The following is a 24,411-nucleotide window of genomic DNA, read 5'->3' as shown; positions in this document are numbered from 1 at the left end:
AGTGGGTTAACTGCAGGTATAGCTACAGTGTATTGCCTCTATCCATCACTTGGGGTAGGATGACTAAGCAGAACCTAGCCACACCTAGACATGTCATTAAGTAATACTACTAACTAGAACGTTATACCTCTCCCCTAGTAGTCATAGTGACCATTGGGTTATATGTGGAGATGGAACATTCTACGACCAGATCTCAGGAGGAGACCAAAATGAGGGATCTTGTTGTATAAAGTGCACATCCTGTTAGTCTGTAACTGTGTGTTAGTGTTAGGATCACTCCTAAAGATTAGGACCCGTCTATATGGCCTGAGCTTTATCCTACCCACAAGAGGTGATGGCCAGGTTATCCATAGGAGGTTCCTTAGTAAAGGCCTTGGAATATCACCTTAGAATTGCTAGTAGGTAAGAATCTCCTTAGTCCTGTCAGGGTTGATACGGTTTAATTACTCATGCAAGAGGGCACCCTGCCAACGGTCTAGGATGGTTTGCTGCAGACACATGTCAGCATCCAAATCCCCGCCGGTGCTCTGCTGCAACACTAGCCGCTGCAGGAACTACAGACTGCAGGACACCTTACCGAAGGGCACCCCACTGCTAAAGACCTTTCCACGTTCAAATCTTCCCACCTTCCTCCGCCATCTTTAAAGGTACTCGGCCGCCGCTCTTACACTTTTTGTGAGTATGCCCATGCACGGGCAGCAGGACACTCTGCGCACTTGAGGTCAATGACACAAAGGAAATAGCAGTTAACAAGTGGCCCTGACAGAAACCCACTCTTTGATAATTGTCTGCAAATCCTCAGTCCTGCCTGCTGCTTCTAAGGCCGCGCTTTATGGTGCCGGCGATGCGCCGGCGACGGAAAACAAATGCATTGCCGCCGCGTGCGCTTATAGTAAGCGCGATGGCGACAATGCGACTGAGCGACGTTGCCGTCGCGAAAACTGGTAGCCGGCAAAATTTGATTTTTCAAGGGCTGTCGCCTCACGTGATGGCCCTTGAACCAATCAAATGGCCGGAAATCCGCGCCGCCGGTGGCGACGGGTGACGTCACCCGTTGTGTCGCCGTCGCCATTGACGGTACTATAGGCACGGCCTAAAACAGAGCCAACACAACTTGTTCCTATCACAGTCTGAACACTAGTAGGATCAAAAGGTTACTGACACAGTGGTTGCAGCAACCACAGTACTACGGCTTCCCCTACGACTGCTGAACTTGCTGTTCCGCCCTCACTGCTAACTAAGCTTGCGTCTGAGAAGGATAAATTCTCCATCTCACACGTCGGGCACGAAATTAGAAAGGTTATAAATGGCATCTTGTAATTAATGGATGACGGTCCATTAACACAAGTGAATTAAAACCCCCTGCTCAAACCCAGCTGGTAGGGACTGGTTTCACTGGTCCCCCAATTTGTAGAAATCCGTACACAATCCAGGGGGAGCACATAAGGGAAATAAAACAAAATACAATCTAAGTGCAGACAATATGACAATCAGTGAATAAATATTGTGTCTTGGCTCTTAAGTCCAGCCTACTCACAAGATGTAGATAAAATACGGGCAATTGGGAACAGTTTTCTTTGTGGGAAGAACCTCTATTTCATTTGTGGTGAAGACCTCCAATCTCATCAAAACAGCGGTGTATGTAAGGAAGAAAAGATATCCATAGTGCAGACCAATCATAAAAAAAATAACTTTTATAGGTTTAAAAATGAACACTTACAATAAAAACATTCAAATAATGCATATATCACAACACTGTGATGGAAGAGAGTATGCTGTGGACATCTGGCTCACCCCCCGCCTCCGGTCTGCAATCACTGTGTGAGACGCCGCTATGTTGAGCTCTCCACCTCCGGGGCTCCCTCTGAGGCGTGCCGTCAGTCACCTCCGGTTAGTTGCGACACGTCACTTCCGGTTGGTTGCGATGCGTCACTTCCGGTTGATGTTTCTGGGTCTGCAATCTCTGTCCCTGCTTCTCTCCTCCAGTGGGCGGCTACCACTCTACGCGTCTCGCCAATCCGATACGTGGCTTCGTCAGGAGTGTACCGCCCCCTCCTACCCAACATCCTAATATACCCTACATAATTAGCATTAATAAAAGACAATTGCTTCTAAAAGGTCTGCACTCATTGGTAACGTAGATTACTCTATTAGCATTTTCATCTATGTATAAAAGGGAGCATATACGCGATGATTCAGACAAAATGTCATATATTCAATTAATCGGAAAAAACGGAAAATTTCATAACAATGGAAATGATCTAAGCGGGAATGATAATCTATTTGGGAATAATTTATTTGGAAAAATCATCCATACAGCGATCAGTCAAAATCCTAAATTAGGATTTATATAAATGCATACAAAAATGCTTGTTCAAATAGACTGTGGGGGAATTTAAAGGGGCAGTCCAATGAAAACTGACTATTACACATTCAGCAGAAAAAACATGTATACAAATGGGAAGGGGGATCCAGTGCAAAAAAGGGGGAATAGTTCAAACTCCATGATGTACAAAGATGAAGAAGCAAGATGCTTTCTATTATAGACTCATTATACAGTTTAATACGGAAATGTATATAGCAGCATATCAATGGGGCACATGAACTTAAATATTGTACAAGGATTAAACATCATAACAATTTCACATCATATAGACAAGTTATACAATTCAATATGAAAATATGTACAATAGCATATTAATGGGATGCGTGAAGGGGTATGTAGCCGAGAGGATGCAAATAACAGTGCCTCCTGTTCTACAAGTAGTTGACTATTGATATAACAAGGATCTTAAAAAAAAAACCAAGAACTGTGAAAACACTGAGAGAACAAAACGGGAAGAAACAAGAAAGACATAATTAGCATCTCAGAGCAACTTAATTCACAGAAAAGGTGCTATTACTATTTCCATGTTCAGGCCCCTGGGAGAGAGAGTCCGCAACCTGTGTATCCAAAAAGATTCTCTCTTCATGAGTTCGAGATAGCGATCTCCCCCCCGCCAGTGTCCCGGAACATGTTCTATGTCCATAGAACATGTTCCGGGACACTGGCGGGGAGGAGATCGCAATCTGGAACTCATGAAGAGAGAATCTTTTTGGATGGTTGTTTTTTTAAGATCCTTGTTATATCAATAGTCAATTACTTGTAGAACATGAGGAACTGTTATTTGCATCTTCTCGGCTACATACCCCTTCACGCATCCCATTGATATGCTACTGTACATATTTTCATATTGAATTGTATAACTTGTCTATATGATGTGAGGGGCGGTACACTCCTGACGAAGCCACGTATCAGATTGGCGAGACGCGTAGAGTGGTAGCCGCCCACTGGAGGAGAGAAGCAGGGACAGAGATTGCAGACCCAGAAACATCAACCGGAAGTGACGCATCGCAACCAACCGGAAGTGACGTGTCGCAACTAATCGGAGGTGACTGACGGCACGCCTCAGAGTGAGCCCCGGAGGTGGAGAGCTCAACATAGCGGCGTCTCACACAGTGATTGCAGACCGGAGGCGGGGGGTGAGCCAGATGTCCACAGCATACACTCTTCCATCACAGTGTTGTGATATATGCATTATTTAAAATTTTTATTGTAAGTGTTCATTTTTCACTCTATAAAAGTTACGTTTTTTATGATTGGTCTGCACTATGGATATCTTTTCTTCCTTACATACACTGCTGTTTTGCTGAGATTGGAGGTCTTCACCACAATTGAAATAGAGGTTCTTCCCGCAAAGAAAACTGTTCCCAATTGCCCGTATTTTATCGACATCTTGTGTGTAGGCTGGACTTAAGAGCCAAGACACAATATTTATTCACTGATTGTCATATTGTCTGCACTTAGATTGTATTTTGTTTTATTTCCCTTATGTGCTCCCCCTGGATTGTGAACGGATATATATACAAGAGAAACATACAAAAATCACCTGTGTATCATTACTTAAGTGTTGTAAGCCCGCGAAAATCAGAAGCAGCTTGATGTGAGTGCCGATCCGCCATCTTGGAGGGGGAATCGCACTGCGCATGTGCAGTACAAAAGCAGACAACTGGAGATGCCATCTTGGATGTGGCATGTCCATCGCGCATGTGCATACCTAAACGGCACAGGAGGAGTCAGAGGGGGATGTGACTGTTCCCTCTGTCCAAAGCTGATAGTCAGCACATGCGCAGAGCCATTAGTCCCTCCGTGATGGCTGCATACATTGTAGTGCACTATAACAAAGAAAAAGAAGAGCACAATAGTAAGAAAGAAATAATAAAGGAAGAAAGAATAAATATATATATAGGAGACACTAGCTAATCCAAATATACAAAAGATATAAAAACATTTCATAGGCTATTAGTATCTATCTATATATCTATATATATATATATATATATCCACAATAAATGTTAAAATAACACTCATACTGTAGCTCCTAACATAGCATTTATGGTAAATATCCAAAAAAATAATACTCTAATGTCCCATATTTATTACTAAGGCTAATATAAATCCAGCCAGTAAATATCTGATTGGAATCATAGCCAGAGATGGCAGTATTTAGGGAGATCACCTATATCTAAAATATGAGTAATAAAGGCATAAGTATGGATAACTGACCAATAAACACTAGCAAAATCTGATAATGGGGGCAAATTGCTAGACAAAAAAAAGCGAGGACAGGGAGTGAGAAAACACAAGGAAAAAAGAATATTAGTGGAAAATATCCACCCAGGAGTAATAAACATGCAGCATAAATATTCTAATATCAACCTATCACAGACAATTATTTTGAGCCATAGGCTATAATTAATATATAAAAAATCAAGCACCATACTGCTTGTAATCAAATGAGTAAGGAAAAAGCAAGATCATACACATTATTCATTATTAAATTTATAAGAAGCATCCTAAACTTAGGTCCTCATTCAGACCCCTTGGGGTCACGGTGTTCAGATTGAAAATGAATCTCGCTTTCATCTGTAACAAAATCTTGTTTCTATTTCCTCCACGGTTTGAAATATGAGCTTGTGCTATTGGCATACATCGGAAAGTCGCCAGGGTGTGATTTAGATTCTTAAAATGCCTTGCAACAGGTAAATGTCTCAATTCGTCTTGGTCCGTAGTATGTAGTAGTGCCTTCCTAATAGATGACCTGTGAAGAGCAATCCGTTCCTTCAGCATCCTTGATGTTTTGCCCACTGTGGCAGGACGGCCTCGCAGCGGGGTCAGTAAGACGCTTGACACGATGGGAAACTTTAAACACTAGTGGTTTTATTAGCCACAACCAAAATAAGTACGGGTGCACTGTCCCTTTAAGAAACTACTTTCTTGCAAATTAAAGCCTAGTCCCGTTAGGGACACTAACTCACTTCTTGAGCCCTTACTAACAGGACAGCCAGCTAATCTGGTCATGCCCAAAACATGCTACACAAACGATAACCAATAAGCATAATATCTGTTTCAGCTCCAAACAGCAAACAGGAACACGGTTCCGGGGAGCAGGCTGTGTCCAGACTCGCAGCAATGTTTATCTTTATCCTGGGTTGGGGTCCCAGCTGGTCCCAGCAGCAAAGCTCCTCGCAGGACTGGGGACCAGAGCAGCAGCAGCTGCTACGGCTACCAAGCCGGGAGAGTTCTCTCCACCTTCCTGTGGAAAAACAAGCTCACCTTGTGTGAGCAACTTCCTGCTTTTTAAAGCACTTGTTTCACTCATGAGTTCATCCCCTGTTTAATCAGGCTGCAGGTGTGCTTCCTTCTGTCTGAGGAGATTAACACTCTGTGAACTGGCTGCAGCGTCTCTCCATTCACTATTCCAGCCTACTGAGTTAGTGACTCTGTCACACCACGTAATATAAGCCACATGGGCATTTGATGATGTACACTACATATCTTGATTCGCAATTCAAAAAGTTATTGATCTTGATAGAAATTCCACTATGGGGATGCGTAAAGGATTTTCCCAGCAGAAGATACTGGCAGTTAATACAGCCCTTGCATTTATGCACCCCATGATGTTGTGTCAACCATGTTTTTGGTGACATATTTATCCACAGGATCTGATGATGTTAACTTATCTCCAAGGCATGGTCCTCTTTTGTAACAAAATAGAGGTGGTGTTTTGAAATGTTTACCAATCCTTTTGCGTTGGCTAGAATGTGCCAGTTTTCCCTGATACTCTGTTGTATCAATTCCGACGATGTACTGTAAGTGGAGATTACATTAACCGATCCATTTCCGATTGTTTGGTGGATGGTTTCAGGAGATCCTCCCGAGTGGGAATTCTTGCCTTTGCCAAGGCCTGTAATATTTCTTCTTCTTGGTATCCTCTTTCCCTGAATCGCTCTGCCATGAATGCAATTTGTGTATCACTATGGCATTCCGTGAACCTAATAGTAGATGGTATCTCATTAATATGAGCCACGAATTGTATCAAATCTTCCTCCGATCCTTTCCAAAGTATAAAGATGTCATCAATGTATCTTTTATAATGTATGATACAATCAGAATGTGGAGCCTCAGTGAGGAGGTGGATCTTTTCGGATGCATCCATATAGAGATTTGCGCAAGATGGGGCCATATTAGACCCCATCGCCGTTCCCATTAGTTGAAGGTAATATGACCTCTCAAACTTAAAGAAGTTCTTGTGCAAGATTAATTCAATTAGAACCATAAGAAATTCTGCTGGTGGTCCACACGGAATAGGGTATCTTCCCAATAAATCTCTGATAACATCAATACCCTCCTGATGAGGAATATTAGTATATAAACAAGAGACGTCAAGAGTAACTAACAGAACACCTTTCAAATCACGTTTGATCTCAGCCAGTTGGTTAATGAAACTGGTGGTGTCTTGTATATACAAGGACATTTGCTGTACTAAGGGCTGCAAAAAATTGTCCACATAGTGCGACAGTGGATGGCAGAGGGAACCCCGTGCTGAAATTATGGGTCTCCCCGGTGGCGAAGTTAGAGACTTGTGTATTTTAGGTAGTGAATACATCACAGGTATTACAGGAAACTCCTGAGTTAGGAATTTAGCAGTATCATCCGAGATCCAACCATTGCTAAGACCCATCTAGAGGATGGAATCTACTTCTTTCTTGTAAATAAGGGTAAGATCTGCAAGCAATTTCTTATAATGCTTAATGTTATTTAACTGCAATAAATTTTCATCTCTGTAATATTTGTAAGACATCACTACTATTCCACCCCCCTTGTCAGCAGCTTTAATAATAATGTCAGTATTAGATTTAAGAGATTTTAGAGCATTCTTTTCGTCCTTGGATAAGTTGTGAAAGCTGGTCTTGTGACTCTTGACCGCCTGTCTAGTATCCTTCTCAAGTAAACCCATAAAGGTGGTGATGCTGTGGTTGACCACATGTGGGTCAAAAGAGCTAGAGGGTTTGAATTTGTTAATAGGTACCATCTCAGGCTGATTCAGAGATTCCAACCTAGCATCAGTGTTGCTAAAATAATCTTTAAGCTGCAGGCGCCGGTTTAGCTTAAATATATCAACCTCCCAATTGAAGGAATTTTGTATGTGAGTGTATTATTTTTGTGTATATATATATTCCCATAGACTGGTGAAAAAAGTGTAAAAGCCCTGAAGGGGTTAAATAGAGCATGAGCTTATGTGAGTAGTGCAATTAAAATCTGGCTAAAGCCAGTATCATACTTATCTTTACTATAGAGGTAAACTGGGTGCATAACTTTGCAAATCTAAGTAGTGCTGCCATGTTCTTTTTAGAGTGAAGAGGCTTTCTCCTGGCAACCCTTCCAAACAAACCATACTGTACCTGTTCAGTCTTTTCTAATTGTACTGTCATGAACTTTAACATTTAACATGCTAACTGAGGCCTGTAGAGTCTGAGATGTAACTCTTGTTTTTTTTGCAATTTCTCTGAGCATTGCATGGTCTGACCTTGGGGTGAATTTGCTGGGACGTCCACTCCTGGGAAGATTGGCAACTGTCTTGAATGTTTTCAACTTTTGAATAATCTTTCTCACTGTAGAATGATGGACTTTAAATTGTTTGGAAATGGCCTTATAACCCTTCCCAGATTGATGAGCAGCAACAATTGCTTCTCCAAGATCATTGCTGATGTCTTTCCTCCTTGGCATTGTGTTAACACACACCTGAATGCTCCAGACCAGCAACTTAATTTTTCACACACAGCTTCTCCATTTTGGCTTTATTTTTGTTAAATAAATCATGACACTGTAATATGTCATGTGTTGTTCATCTGAGGTTGTATTTACCTAATTTTAAGACCTGCTAAGGAACAGACGATTGTTATTATGTCCTGATATGTAAAACCATAGAATTCAAAGAGGGTGCACTTTCTTTTTCACACAACTGTACCTCTGCCTGGGTGTCAGTTCCTGGGCAGGAGGGGTGTGGAGTGTTGTGGTGGGAGCTGACTTCCTGCATCCCAAGAGCTCATCACAGCTGGAGGCGCTGAAGCACGGATCAAAAGAACACAGAGATCACCTAAAGGCTGTCCTGTTCCCCCTTACCATCGCGACTACTCGGCTCTCCTGAACCAGCAGGTATGCCTCAGCACCACACAGAGACAGTAACTAGCAGTGTATCTTCAGGGGGGGCGGGGTGTGGGGGGAGAGAGGGTTCATGTGTTACATATATTACATACATACTTACTCATGTGCACAAAGGGTTAACAATAACCAGCTCTCCAGTTGTCCCGCTCACCTTCCAAAAGGGCACCAAAAATGAGCACTCACACCCCAAAAGCGTCACATTACACCCAGATTACGCTTCCACCACCAGGATTCATAAGGATTTACACCTCAGGGAGTACTTGGTCCACCCTATGCTAGAACGTTACTGTATGTATTTAAAAACAAGAACTTAATTTAGCAAAGCATGTCCAAAAATGGTCATTCTATTAGAGTGCAGATATTACATATTCAATTTTAGATTTAATATTACAAAAGACATACTGTGCTGATTATAGAAAGAGATTACAAAAACACACAGTACATAGATTCAGACTGCTTCCAAAATAAAAAGCAATAACAGAAAACCGAACACATTAACAGCGAATAATGTTATATCCTTCACAAGGCAATGAAGTAGGAAATATGAAATGTACATGTGCTCAAGTAATCTTCCTATGGATTCAGAACCCACATTTAACCCCAAACCTTGCAGCTATAACAAAGACCAGATGTGTTCTATCTCCCATTTATCACCCTCTGTTTCCTACGACCTTTAACCCTGGTTTCTTGGATAAAGGGGATTATTTACTTTCCATTTAATCTGAGAGTACAAAATTCTTCATAATGCTCTCCCTGTAACCCCCAGATTATGGATAACCACATCCTGACGAACACATGGATATCACTGGTGACCATCCCACCTTTAACCTTGACAGGAAAATGAATGATCTGATATTTGCAAAACACATCCTCTCACACTTTATATCATTGCAAGCATGTACTTTTCCCCTTTTCAGATTTAAATGTGATATTATGTGCTGTTCCAGACATTATTTATATAATGTATGGAGTGCCCCCTCCGTCACCTTGGTTAGCATGGCTGTTCTTAATGGTTTTATTGACCCCCAAATCATGGAACTATGTAAATGTCATGATTAACCAATAAAAAAAAGTAACTCGAATTGTTAAATTAAAAAGAAGGTTAACCCATTGGTTTCTGTACTACTCACACCTGCTTTCCTCTTTGCATGGCTTTATCATGACAATACGTCTTACAGTAAAGCTGACCAACATAACTGCTGCCATTTTAACAATGTAACAGTCTAATAACATCCACTGAACACAACACTATATATAAGAGGCTTCAGAAAATGTCTCAATAACAAATGTACAGGTAGGAGTTAATAACCCATCATGCAAGAATATAATAGTGATGGGGCTACACAATGTTTTCCAGAGTTGGAAAGTGTTCAATTGATGAGCACTGCTTAGTAAATATGGGCCTATATCCTATTAGACAGACATCTGATACATCTTAATATGAGTAACATAAAAAGGGAAATGTGAAAGCAAATTTTCAAGGGAGTTTCTTTGTACTGTAGTAATCTAGGCTGGAGCATAGCACCCAAATAAGCAAAAAATAAATAAATAAAAGTAGTATGTTCCAGTGTATATGCAATTTGGGTCTATGTGTATGTTTGCACATGTTACTGTATATCATTGCATATATCAGAATCACTGTTTATAATGTGCATGAATGCGTTTGTGAGGATAATTGCCTGTTTGATTCAGTGTGTGTATATGTGCATCACTGTGTGATAGCAAATCTGTACAGTTAAAAAGCATTGCATGATGCCATTAGAGGTCAGCAGATTATAGGGCTGTATTCTATATATATACCAAAGTGGCCGTTTGGGTCACAAACAACCAAAATGACCGCTTTGGCGTAAATACTCTAGCATTACTCCCACAGATGCCATTAACCTTTTCACCGCCAGAGAGGGCAGCAATGCATTGCACTGCAAAGCATCGCTGATCACTCTAGCCACAAACTGGTTACAATTTCTGATTACAAAAGTATTTTCCTCACTTACTCCCCTGCTAAGGTTTTAAGGGTATATTTTAAGACGGTTCTTTGCACTGAGGAAGGATTTTCACACAAGTAATTATTTCTGTGCTTTGAACATATGGTAGTTATGACCTAAAGCAGGGGAGCGTAAACTTTTGGAGCTGCGCCCCCCTGCCAGCTCCCCCTTGTCATTTGACGCTGCGTCACAGTGTCTGAATCAAAGTAAGTTTTATTGTTACAGAGGCCACAGGCAATCCCCCGGAATTTAATTTAAAAGCCTCGGGAAGAGCGTGGGGCCTCTGCAAGCGCCTGCGCCCCCTCCAAAAAATCCAGGCCTCCCCACTTGACGCACCGCTGACCTAAAGTAAATGCTAGTACAGGACCACAGCTACAAGAGATGTGAATGTTCATTAGTACATAGGAAACCTCGGCTCTGCTCCAGACCTACAGTAGTATTATCAACAATTCATTTTTTGTTGCCCTTCTAAAAACATAATAGTGATTCAAACAGCAGTGTCAGCATATATATGCAAATATTAATAACAGTACAACTACATATTTAGAGACCTGCTTGCCTTCCAATGCAGGTTTCTGCTACCCGACAATGAAAACAAATTCTCCACCCCTCCTCCAACACGCAAGGCCATACAAGATGATGCAAAAGGATAATGAAAAGTCCCTCAGGCTGTGGAAAGAAGGAATGGAAATTGAGACCATGCAGCCCTTTTGAAAAACCATTGCGCGTGACAGAGTAAAGGTTGATGCTTACAGAGTCACTGCATTAGAAAAATGCAGTCTGCAGATACAATAAACCAATATTGTACACCGCATCCTTTCAGAAACCAAAACAGAAGAATCCCGAGCTTAATATGAAGCACTGCAGAAAGCAGAGGCAGATACGTCAGTGGAGAGAGAAATGAGAAATAGAGGGAACAGAAAATGGAAAGGGTGTGAAAAATAAGGGAATACGAGATAAAAATAAAAGAAGATGATCTGCTCAAGTAGACACATTCTATTTCTGTTAAATTAAAGAAAAACAAGCAAACATACATACATCAGGGCACCCCCCGCACCATGAAAAAACCCTGACTGGTTTGTTAGTACGTATGTGATGCTGCAGCAGGAGGTGTTCAAGGTGAATTGAAAGGATGAAGTGAATCAAGTGCATGTGTTGCCTGCAATCATGATATTGAGACGTGATGCAGAATCAAGGTACTTACAGGATGAAATCGGCAGAGAAGTTTAGATGAGAAAATCAGTTCCACTACGGGGATAAGTCCTGCTTGCTCACCCTCTCACTTTACCAAAGCAAAGGCGGAAACCAGTGCCAACGGCATATAAATATTTAAATATAAAATATTTGTATTGAATTTCCTTTAATGTCCAGATAACCAATGGGCTAATTCATTAGTCATCAAGCAGCAAAAGAAAATGCAAAGTTTAAAAGGCTGCAGCTGGCTTGGCAGGGGCTCCCCATCGTAGCATTTAAAAAGAAATGTCACTGAATTACAGTAGCAGCAAGTCGATGCTGGTACAGTTGATGATGCTTCCAGTCTCTGCAAGGGAAGGATGCTGGGAGATTTCACCAATCTGTGCTGCAGCCTAATTCTAATCCATCACTGTTCAGCTACAGGGCAAGCATAAACACACACACACACGCACATACTTGCATTGCCTAGAAATCTGCAGTGTGTCTACACAGAGAACCTGATCACTGCCATATAACATCACAATAAAAGTCAGCTCAGAAGAGTTCACTGAGCTCTGGAATTTGCAAAAATGGTCATATATTAAGACAAATTATGCACTTCAGTTTGTGCATGTGCCCTATTTGCAGTCTCTGCAGTAAGAGAAATTACAGTGAAATGAGAAAAATCAAAAGGATACCTGGCAAACATGCAAAACACATTGAATTTTAAATGCTGCAATTTTATTTTGTTGCAAAATGTGCAGTTTTCACAAAAATAAAAATCAGTGAATTTCACCCGATTCCTGAAAATCACACATCTCTATTCATCCTGATTAGACATCAGTGTGAACGCTTGAAAATAGTAGAAGAGGTCTGGTGCTACCCGACATACATCCATCCAGTATATAATACTTTATGTATGAAAAAATAAGGTACCTCCATGAGTCCAGTATACCATATCAGTAGCAGGAATAGGGAGACTAGTGTATCCTGTCGGTATACACATGCAGTAATTACAGACAAGAAATAATCTCCCACCCACTAGTATAATAGCAATACTAGAAACTTGGAGCAGAACTCACTAATGTAGAGATCTGGATCAGTCCTGGGAGGTCCAATGATGTGCATCAATGTAGGTAAGGCAGCAAGATGAATGGAGAAAAACAGAGCCCTATCCAAGATGAAAAAATGTATCCAGAGGGGGCTCACTCATTTGTAGCCATGTCCCCTCTTACCCCCAGTGCCGGGGAGGGGGACGGCTGCGGTGCATGGGAGCGGCGGAGCTCCGCGGTACCCGGAAAGCGGGGGACACCATATTGTAGTTCGCGCATGTGCAATTGCAGCTGTGCGCATGAGCAGAGAGGCGAGAAGTTGTGGTGGCCATTTTCGGTTCGCGCATGTGCAGTGGAGTTTTTGCGCATGCGCAGTCCCCAGAGTTGTGACGGCCATCTTAAGAGAGGCTACGCAAGGGTCTACATGTCCCAGAAGCCTGAGGGACATGCAGGTAGAATGTTGACACAGTTTGGTAGTTACAGGCAGCTACTGGAGTTGCTGTCAGAAGGGGAGAACCGTTGAGGTAGTTTCCAGGTAGCATTGCTCCCCTGGACTAGGCCTAGGTTTGCACCTTAGGTCCCAGCTAGGTCCTAAGTCCCATTTTTATTTTTTTTATTGTGGCTGCCATAGAGAAGACCCCAGACTGGGATGCTACCCTTTTGCCTTAGGCTACGCTTATAGTGCCGTCGACGGTCAGCCGACGGTCGCTGGAAAATCAAATAAAGATTACTTCCAGCGATCATGACCAGTCGCGCCATCGCGGCACGCTTAGTATAAGCGCATGCGACGGTGGCAATGCATTTGTTTTGCCGCGACGTCGAGTCGCTGTCGCCGGCACTATAAGCGCAGCCTTATAGTGTCAGGTGTAGCACCAGCGAAGAGACGTCACGCGGTGAGCTGCTGCCTTTAGTCTGGGATCAGACCACAGGCAACTCTAGACATTAAGGGACACCCTCCAGCTGGAGCTCCCTCAAGAGGCGGATGTCTTCGGACCAGTGAGAAATGATTCAACAGGCGTTGTGGGATCAGACGGATCCTTTTTGCTCATCCAGCGGTACCTGGGTTCAGGAGTGCTGTCACGATGTGCTCACAACAAACAAGGCGGAGGTGCTGAGGTGGGAAATTGATATATTGCCCCCCCCCCTGCCACGAGGGCGCATCTGGATTGTAGATTTCGTCAAGGTAGCTGGGTCGGGATTGCAGATGTACGGAGAGTCGGTATACTTGACAGGGGTCGGTGCAGGAGAGATACGAATCGTTGCGGATATTTAGCAGAGGTCGGATTTGGAGAGAGGAGAGTCGTCGTGGTCCGGGTGCCGAGGTTGGGGTTAGTGAGGGTAGCGTTGTCGTAGTCCAGGTGCAAAGGTCAGGGTTGGAGAAGAGCGGATGGTTGAGGAAAGCCGGGTCGGTACACAGAGCAAGGGTCAGCAAGGCAAGACTGTGGAGGCAAGGATAGGTAAACACAACGCAACTGGTACTATGCTTAGCCGATTTGCCAGTGCGGCAGCTGAGCATAAGTAGGATGAGGATGAGTAATGAGGAACCTGCAGTGTGGGGGTTTGTGTCCAGCAAGGGCTGTGGTAGGGCAGAGTGCAGGTAGCACCTCTGAGAGTAGGGATGCGACCCGTCAGTGAGAGCGTGCTTCCATGTGTGCGCCGCGCAGGTCTGATGTCAGCGCTATTTCCGTATTGGCGCGGGGAACGTGCGCGTGCAGTGCGGAGGTTACCAAACAAGATAAGTGAAATAAATTGTAACTGTATTTGCAGGAAAAGGCATACACAATGAAAAACAAACTACATAAGAAATACACACTTACTTGGGACTTGGGGTAAAAATTACACTTTCCTAGCTGAATTGAACGTAAAACAAGGGTCTTTAGATGACAGGGACTTAACCCGAAATGTCCTGGAACTCAAATCAGTATGAAGTTCCTGACGCCACCGCTCTCTTTCCTCCAGAGGACTTGAAAATCACTTCACCAGGAGTTAGCTCCAAACGTCCTGGAATTAAATTCGGCTTGCAATCCTAGCCGCGACCGCTATGTTCGTTTTTGAGAACTTGGCCGCAAAAAGCTGGACTTAGAAAATATTTTTACTTTAAATTTCTGAAGCCGGTCTCTTGCTATTTCTCAGAGAGCATCTTTTGGTACATTCAAATTTGCCGCTGCTGTCTTAGTGCTTAGAATCTCACAAACGGATTGGCTGAGGGATTCTTATAGTATTTCTGAGTTCATTCATGCTACAGCCAATCCAGCGTGGGAACTTTGGCTGGTTATAAATCAGAGCTATGCCAGTCCTGTGAAGCCAGGGAAGCATGGATTCTGAAACAGCCAAAGGCATGTGCAAGTTTTCCACCTCAGCCACTTGCTATTCAGAAGCCACCTCCTGGGTCAGGCTCCTCCATGTCTGGTGGGGAAAACGGTAGTCCCGAGGACTTCCATTCAACCCAGGACGTGGGCACTTAAGCCTAGCCCTCTTGCCCAAATGGTCTTCACACCGCCAGCATCCTCTGTGGCTTTCATGTCCGATGTCAGAGTAGACTTCCTGGCACCAAGTTGGTAGCCCAGCGGCCTGTCAGAACATTGGATCTGAAAGTCCCAGCTCATAATACTGTGCAACAAGCATATATGTATTTTAAAACACTCTGTTAATAAAATATACACTTCAAAACAATCCTAAGACTTCTGGTATGGGAAATAGAATAAGAAGCTGCACTTTATTTCTTATTAGCCATATTCCCCACACACTATAAAATAGACTTAGACTTTTAAAACTCCTCACACCCTTATCTATGGTTGGAGCACCTCAGAACCCATATACAGGTTCTGGGTGATATGGGCATTAACTGGGTATCCCCTTTACCTAGGGACTCCTTGACAATTCCTGGGACACCTCACATCCCTATGCCCCATTCACCTTTCTGGTCTGTGCTGAAGCAGGGAATCCTAGTGGTGAGTTGCGCAAGTGTTTTCAAGGGGAGATTTTGCCGGGACAATGTGCCTATACGTCTCCAGGAATCCGACCTGATTCCCGGGTACATTTTTGGGGTATCCAGCAACTCTGGACCCAGACTAGTTAGGCATATTCTGACAATACTTTCTCTGCAAAACCCCCCTTGAAACTAATAGCCCTGCAATATCTGCTTGCTGGCACGCCTGGAAAGGTAAAAACACATTCTTTGTCGCATAATTTTACAATATGGTTATACAACAGTTGGGCTCAAGAGCGGCTCTTCCGGGATGCCACTTGTTCTGCCAGACCTAGCTGGGGGAGGTGTGGCAGGCTTGTGCATACCCCTTATCTGTTTAGAATTTCCCGCTGACCCGGCTTTTCTAGCTGGGTCGGCTGCGATTGGCTGCTTGAGAAAGTTCCCACATGCTGATTGGCTGTCCGGTCTGCTTCTATTTTGTGAATGAAGCAGAGAATACTATAAGAGAAGCCATGAGTCAATCAGATTGTGTGTTCCCCTTGAGTCTGAGCCAAAAGAGCGCGGGCGGGCTTTTCAAAGATGCTTTGTTTGTAATAGCAGAGCAACCGGCTTCGATTTCAAGCCTACAAAGCCTGCCCGCCAGAGAATAAGTCCAGCATTTTGGGACCAAGTTCTCAGAAACAATCGTAGCGGGCCCGACTGGGATTTTATGTTGATTTGAGTTCCAGGAGATTGGGGCTGACTCGCAGTCAGGATGCACCAAGTTCTCAGAAGAGAACGTAGCGGTGGCGTATGGCATTTTATGGCGATTTGGGTTCCAGGAGATTCTGGGCAGGGTAAAACTCTCCCATAGAGTTCCCTGCACCTAGGAAAGTTTCGTTTTCAACCCCAGACCCACAGTAAGTGTGTATTTTCGTCTGTATTTTGTGTTTTATGGTGTGTAAGCGAATTTATGCCGAATAAATTACAATTTCACTACCTTGTTTTGCTCAATGAATGATCTCGGTAATAAGGTGTAAATAACCTGGTCTCCCGTGACACTGAGTTTATCTTCTTAGCTTGTATTGCCAATTGCTTTATTCTACAGTAGCGATATGAGGTTATCTTCCTCTGACGACATACTGCAGGGCTCCCTTTGTTTAATACAAACTTGCCACTACTAAAATATCCTCCTCATTGGGGCCACAAAAAAAAAAAGCCTACTTTGTCCCCCTCTCGATATTTGTTGTGGAGCCAAGGGCCTTCCAAGTCCGTAGAATTTTTCTTCTCCATACGGCATTCTGTCTTGCTGAGGTATAAATAATGTTTGCTTTCTACTTTTCCGATACCTTGGCTATTATGGGGTCTAGTTCTCTCCCAAAGAGAAATTAACCTGTGTGGGGAAGAGAACAAAGTTATTCTTGCAAGTCGAACAATGCTCTTCTTGCTGCCACTAACAGGGCCGTGCTTCCTGATGACAGGCACACTACAACCAGCGATGCTTCTGCTGTATAGGTCAGTCGCCCTCTGGATTTTTGATAATGCCAATAGACTTTCGTTTCCCTTTACACTGCTTTCCAAGGCCTCTTTCAGATTACCTAGCAACATTCTTATGGCTCTAAAAAAATAAGCTGTTCCTACGTACTATAGGCTTTCTAGCGAGCACCGCTACCAGAATGGATTTCTTCAAGACACTCAATTCTTCAATATGATGGGTCTCAACATGCTACTGCATCTTCCAAAACTAGTAGTCTTTCCTGCAATATGGGTAATTGTATTGTCCACCATCAAGGAATTTTCCCCAACTTTTGACGTCTTTGTGAAAAGCAGGGATACATCCTGTAAGAGATGTGTGCAGGGGTTTATATAATGGAGACCGATTAGGGTGAAATCATATCTTGGCTTCATTGAGCCTGTTCCTTTATCCAGGCAAAACATACAAAAAACAACAAAATAAACCCCTATCACTTTGTATGGGCTAACATACTTCCCCAAACCCCATCTGCAGGACTGGAGGGATATTCCCATTACCAGCCTATCACCCCAAAGTCTTAGGAGGTACCTTAAGCAGATGGCCCTCCATGTCAGTCTCTGGCAGGGTCCTGGGTCCTCTGTATCCAGTAAATATACTGTAGGTTTCTGGGTTTCTTGATCTCAGCACACCTTTGTGCAGGCTTCTCTGCTTTCCCGTGTCAGCCCAGTTGTGAGCAAGGAATCTCTCTCCTGTTTCTCACATCAGGCTTTTCTAAGAGTCCTAATCAGCCAGGTGGAGTCTGGTTGATTGCCTGTGCGCAATTAACCAGCACACTGCTGGATTTAGAGACAGTTTCTCTCAAACAGTGATAAGTCCCTGTTACACATCCTGGAAAGCATCTCTGGGTGACCAATTTCTTATTAGGCTGATTCCATTCAGTCCCTATCAGATGAAGTACAGAACTGTCCTTCCGGGTACTACTATAACATGTCAAACTCCTCTGACGAAGATGCTCCTCCCCTATCCAGGTTTGGGTCCTTGATCTCTTCTGGGTCTGTTTATCCCTAATGTGAGAGACTGCATTTCTTCAAACAGAATAGTAGAGTAGAAATATGGTCATTGGGCTCCTAGCCACAGACTTAAAAAAAACTCTTTGCATAATTTCTTTGCTTCGAGCACTGGCTTACTAGAAGCTGGGAACATCCTGGCTTAATTGAAAGCCACACATATCCTGGATTATTGCAATCCTAATATATCCTGGTTTATAGCAAGCCATGCATATCCTGGTTTATAGCAATCCCCATATATCCTGGCTTATTGTAGGTCGCACATATCTGGCTTATTAACCACCTTCCTCTCACTAACCCTAGAGGTACTATATCACAGTTAGGGCTCAATTATACCAGATGGCGTTGAGCGGCCGCGCGATCCGGTGACGTCACCCTCACGCTGCCGCAGAGCGACATCTTAATTATACCAGGGAAACTGCAAAGCGGAAACAGGGAGGCGTGACCGTGACCGGTTCGCCCTCATTGGCTAGAACCGCTCACGTGACGAGGTGGCGCCAGCCAAGAACAAAATCTGAGGATCGCGCCAGGAGACATCCGCCCAGCAGTTCCACGCGGCACGGACACTGCAACAGGTATAAGCACGGCTATTTTTTTTATGTTTTTCAGGCACCCGGTGCCGCGCGTGTTTTTCTGTATAATCATGGCCATAGAAACAATATTTTGGGTAGCAACCCTTTGCTTATTCAGCTTCTATAATCATTCTGTGCGAAACCGCAATCTCCTTAGTCCTCAGAAAATGCTCCAAGAATATCAGGTTCCATTAGATGGTATTGCCCCTTTAATAACTATGGTGACATCACGCATATGACATCAGAGAGCCATGGCTGTTTTGAGGGGATGTGTTTCTCCGCTTCCGGCTTAGACAGCAATCCAGCGTGTCTTACCCCATCCATGGTTCCACTCTACCTGCATTCACAGATGCTTCTGCCGTGTTCTGTCTCGTCGCAGGGCCTCCGACTGTCTGTTCCAGACAGTGTTACTGCCAGAGCTTCAGGGGAAGAGAGGCTGTCAACATCCAGATTTAACTAAACTAACGCAGTCCTGGTGAGTCCCAATTTAGCAACATAACAAACACTACTGCTATGCTGTAGGAGAAGAAAAGGACTGCCTCTGCAGAGAAGGGCTTATATACCAGGTCCCTGCAAAAGATTTTCCCATCCTACCTATGCTAAGGGAGGAGCTAATCCCAATTAGTACCTACTGCCATGTGGGGAACAGGAATAGTATTTAACTATATACTTTATCATATTGATTCTAAACATAATTTGGGCTTTTTGTTTTTTGTTGTATACAGGTATACCCCGCATTAACATACGCAATGGGACCGGAGCATGTATGTAAAGCGAAAATGTACTTAAAGTGAAGCACTACCTTTTCCCACTTATCGATGCATGTACTGTACTGCAATCGTCATATACGTGCATAACTGATGTAAATAATGCATTTGTAACAGTCTCTATAGTCTCCCTGCTTGCGCACAGCTTCGGTACAGGTAGGGAGACAGTATTGCTGTTCAGGACGTGATGACAGGCGCATGCGTGAGCTGCCGTTTGCCTATTGGGCGATATGTACTTACTCGCGAGTGTACTTAAAGTGAGTGTACTTAAAGCGGGGTATGCCTGTATAATACATAGACTCATGTGAGACATTACATATACTGATCCTCCAACTGTACCGACATGGCCAGTGCAGTACCATTTTGGGCAATCTGCATCGGTTTACAAGTAGTGCACCTGCTTGCACCGGTTTCCCCCACTCCTCCGCTGCTGCATGGCACCAGCATCTTCAGCGATAGGCTGTCCCGTGTGGAGTCACTACATGGCCAGCCTTTCGGTGTCTCTGGGAGGAGTGTTTGAGGGGTGGGGTGTGTATGAGTATGCGGGTGAATTAGGGATGTGGGGGTGTAATAGACTAATGTCTACCTATTTTAAATCTGGAAAATATTGGAGGGTATGCATATCCAGCCGTCAGTATCAGTTTATGACACTATCTTTTCAGTGTGTTGGATTTCCCTTTGAGTGAATTTGAATCTCTACTATATAATATAGACATCATAGTTGATAGATTCCAGGATTATTAAAATGGATTATTTTTGATCAATAGCAGAGATATGAGCAGTTTGTTTACTTCTGGTTGCTTAGGAACAGTATAACTCACACAGTGTGCCTCCCTTTCATTTTTTTTTGGGGGGGGGGGGGTTCTGTCTCCTTCTAATCAAATTGAGTTTACCACACCAGGAAGAGCAGTGTGATCACTCCTAGAAAAGTAGCAAAATAATAATCAACCGGCGTGGCAGTCCTTGCGATGTCAAGTAAAAATCATTAGAGGACTGCTGTATTCATTTTTTTTTTTTTGTAGCCTAAATCCGGCCTACAGTATGCAGTGCAATTAATCAAATATTGCAAAAATACTGTTTTTCTAAAGGAAAAAAAGGTTAGGCTTTCCTAAAGCAATCAGTCTCAGTTTCATGTTGTGTTATTAAGGCACTTTCTGCAGCATTTGTGCCACTGAATTCAATGACAGATTTTATTCTGAAGCCAGGGTCACGTGTGATGTGTGAATAGCCCCAGATAGCTTAACTCAGCCCCCTTTCCAAATCACGCCAAGTCCTATAATATTTCCTTCACTTTATTGGAAAAGCAGGAGTAAATACAGGCTCTTGTGGATGGTGTGTAGTTGCGAGTTTGTAGTTAAGGGCAGGTAGAAAGAGATGGCCTTGCCATGGGAGTGTAACAGAGATGGGTGCTGTACTCACTGTGTCCTGGGTGGAAAAGGAAGTGAGTCCTGCTTGTGACACAGGAATAGGGGCAGGCTAAACCAACGGTCAGCAGGGACAGGGGGGAATGGTAAAGTCTAATACCTAGGAGGACTGGAGATGTTGCCAGACAACCAGAGTACTGTCAGACTGGAAGGAAAAGGCAACATAATGATACATCACACAGACACAGTGTGTGTGTGAAGAACAAATACATGCAGCTGAACTTAAGGAGCTGACAAGCAGAAGGCGGGTCAAACAGAAATATGATTCTTGTTCCATTACAGATTTGGAGAACCTAATAAGAATTGCATTGCACATTATAACAACACTATGTGCCTCCAATTGTCATAGTTTCTATTTTTGTAATAATTAAATCTGGCAAGCATTACCTTTTGAGCATACTGTAGGAAAGTGGGGGCGTGAGATTACCGGCGGGGGGCGCAGGGTTTAGAGGCTCCACGTGCTTCCCGAAGGCACTTAAATCAAGTGCCGGGGGAGCTGCAGGGCCTCTGTAAACAATACTTACCTTGATTCAGCCGGCATCTGGAGACACGTCGCCATGGCAACGCGGCATCATTTGCTATGGCAACGTGACGTCATGATGTCCAGACGCCGGGAATCAAGGTAAGGAGGAGGAGGGCGCGCGGAGAGAAGGACATCCGGCAGGGGGGAGCAGGGGAAAAAAAAAAAGTTTGCACCCCTCTGCTGTAGGAGATCAACATAAAATGTAAGGAGTGCATTTAACAACTCACATATATTACTATTGCAAATTGATGTTAGAGACTATTCTTTCTATGCATCAAACTCCAGGTCATGTTTTAACGGATATCCCTGCTTCAGCACAGGTGGCTCAATTAGTGGCTTAGTTAAGCGGTGCGCAAACTGCGGGGTATGGGGTTTACAGAGGCCCCGCGAGCTTCCCGAAGGTACTTAAATTAAGTGCCGGGGAAGCAGGGAAGGCCTCTGTAAACTGCACTTACCTTGGCTCCGGCGGTTTCTGGAGATGCATTACCATGGCAACGCGACATCATGTGATGTCATGTTGCCATAGCAACGTGAAGTCATGACGCCGGATCTGAGGTAGGGGGAGGGGGAAATGCAGAGAGAGGGTAACAGCCGGCAAGGGAGCCCAGGGGAAAAAAAAGGATTGCACTCCCCTGGCTTAGTTGAAGATATTCTCAAAACGTGACCTGTTTTGGGAGGAGGAGGGGGGGGGTGTCTTGAGGACTAGAGTTGAGTACCCCTGTACAGTATGAAGGTGTAAATATTGTTAGTATGATATATAATGTAGCACTTGTTCCGGGTACAGGGCAGACTTTTAGGGATCCTTCTGGTTCTGTTCTTCTCGGTGTCAGCGCCTCCAGACATAGGGGGCTTCAGCATGACTGAAGGGAGTCCCCGCCCTGACAGTCCTTACTCTCATTTACCTCCCTCCATACAGACTGCAGCTGAGCCAGAAGTACCAATGAGGATATTCTTTATTTCAGCAGCCACTGCTGGTGTTATTGCAGTGTATGCTTAAATTGATAGGGTAGATCCCTGGCTTCTGGATGGTGCTGGCATGCGAGTAATGATGAGGCCTAGCTGGATTAGTGCCTCACCCCATAAGGGGCTGAGCACGTCTCACTCCCGGCCGGGAGGAGACACTTCAAGCTCCTACCCCAAGCAGGGACAGGCTGGAACCAACTCCAAACACTAGCTGATGGTCTAACCCCTAAGGGGCTGAACTTCAAGCTATAATTTAGGCACTTCCTTCCTGCAGTTCAAAGAGGAAGGGCCCAGTATCTGTACCACCATTGGCTATCACAGATCCCTGTGTCAACTCCACTCCTGTCACTAAGAAATTCAGCATAAGGAGGGGGAAACCCCTTAGGATAGCCTGTCACTGTCTACATCTTATTAGAACTTACATGACAGGGGAAGGTAGAGAGAGATAGCTGGACCAGCCACCGCTATAATAATATAGTCCTCTTATTCTCTCCACAACAGGATCTCTTCTTTTTTCTTCCATCAATTCTCAAAAACAGCATATTTATGTGTCCCACCTAAATTTTACTATGACCTTAATCTGTCCAATTCAGTGATGATGTATCTAAGTGAATAAAGATAAATTGGGATATTTTACCTTTCAGATGTGTGTATATTATGACTATGTTTTATTATAAGTGATTAAATGTTGTATGTGCAGCAGATGAGAAGGGTCCAAGCTCAAAAATGTCACAGACCCAACACCCAGAAATATTCATTAAATACTTGCTTATAAAGTTTGTTGTTGCAGTTGATTACCCGATATCCCTGGTGAGCTTTGCATGACACAATGGTTGTGTTAAAGACATCTCTAGAAACTGACCCCATGCCCTGTTACAGTACACGCATCAAAAGGGTAAGGCTAGAGACAGACTTCCATAAACATGTGGTTGAAGAAGAGATACCTGTGAAACACACAAAATACCTAGAAAATAAGATAATTTGATTATGCAAATTATATTCAAATAATTTCAATTGCCATATTTCCCAAGTGTCTCGGGTGTGTTCACAGCTACAGTATCTCTCCGCATGTTGTATAAAGGAGTGTTTTGGAAGGTACTGTATATAAAGTCAATAAGTAAGTAACATGGTATGTCTCATGTACCTGTCTTTCCCCACATAACAGGGTTTACGCAACAGACCATTCTAAGTTCCAGGCAGTAACAGGTTAATCTATGGGCTAATGACCCCCCATTGTTCTTTCCTTTGAAGATGCAGGAAAGGAGGTGGTGACTCATGACCTGTGTACAGCCCCTTGGGAATTGGGAACAGTCCATGAGCCTGCCCCTTCTAGATTCTTCTGGGAAGGATCTAAATTGAGTTAAGCTTCACCCTCCTGTGGAAGAGGGTGGGAAGAGTTCTACTCTAACCTCCCAGGAGATAGGGTGTGAGAGAGGAGGTCCAGCACTACCCTCCAGCGGGAGAGGTTGGGCGTAGGAGAGTAGAGTACTGCCCTGCTCTAGGAGTAGGTGTGGAAGGAGATGAGGTCTGGCTCTGATCCTGAAAGGGAGTAAGAGGGCTATGAGTCTTCCCCATTGCGGGTCAAGCATGCCATTCTAGGCTGGCCGGCCTAGAGACTATCCAGACCAGAATGCCCCAAGAGAATGGGCAAGCACCATCCAGATGTCCTGTACTGCAGAAGACTATGCTGATCTAAGTAAGGAGAAGGAGAGAAATAAAATAAAGATGCTTGTGCACCTTGCCTCTGCCTGGGTGCCAGTTACTGGGCAGAAGGTAGATGGACTGCAATGACAGGAGCTGATATCCTATTCTTGGGATCCTGTCATGGCTGGAGACGCTGTACCATGAGTGCGAGTAGCTAAGAAACGTCCCTAAAGCCTCTCCCATTGCCCATACCATCGCGCAGCTCAGCTTCTCCTGATACCACAGGTAGGCTTCAGCACCACACAAGAAGC

General features: G+C 43.9%; 1 protein-coding gene across 2 annotated transcripts in view; it reads right to left on the bottom strand.

Annotated features, from left to right (window-relative positions):
* TTC39B (tetratricopeptide repeat domain 39B) overlaps positions 1-24,411 on the bottom strand; it is a 115,977-nt gene that overhangs the window by 53,167 nt on the left and 38,399 nt on the right. Inside the window, exon 1 of one of the 2 annotated variants that reach the window (XM_075595841.1) lies at positions 11,738-12,060. The exons of the other annotated variant lie outside the window; for it this stretch is intronic. The gene's annotated coding sequence lies outside the window, so the exon portion shown is untranslated. Of the gene's footprint in view, positions 1-11,737; positions 12,061-24,411 lie in introns of those variants that run through there. 2 annotated transcript variants of the gene reach the window in all.

This window comes from Ascaphus truei, chromosome 1, assembly GCF_040206685.1.
Source record: "Ascaphus truei isolate aAscTru1 chromosome 1, aAscTru1.hap1, whole genome shotgun sequence".
Taxonomy (NCBI): Eukaryota; Metazoa; Chordata; class Amphibia; order Anura; family Ascaphidae; genus Ascaphus; species Ascaphus truei.
Note: the sequence above shows the minus strand (reverse complement) of the source record. Positions and strands in the feature narration are given on the sequence as shown.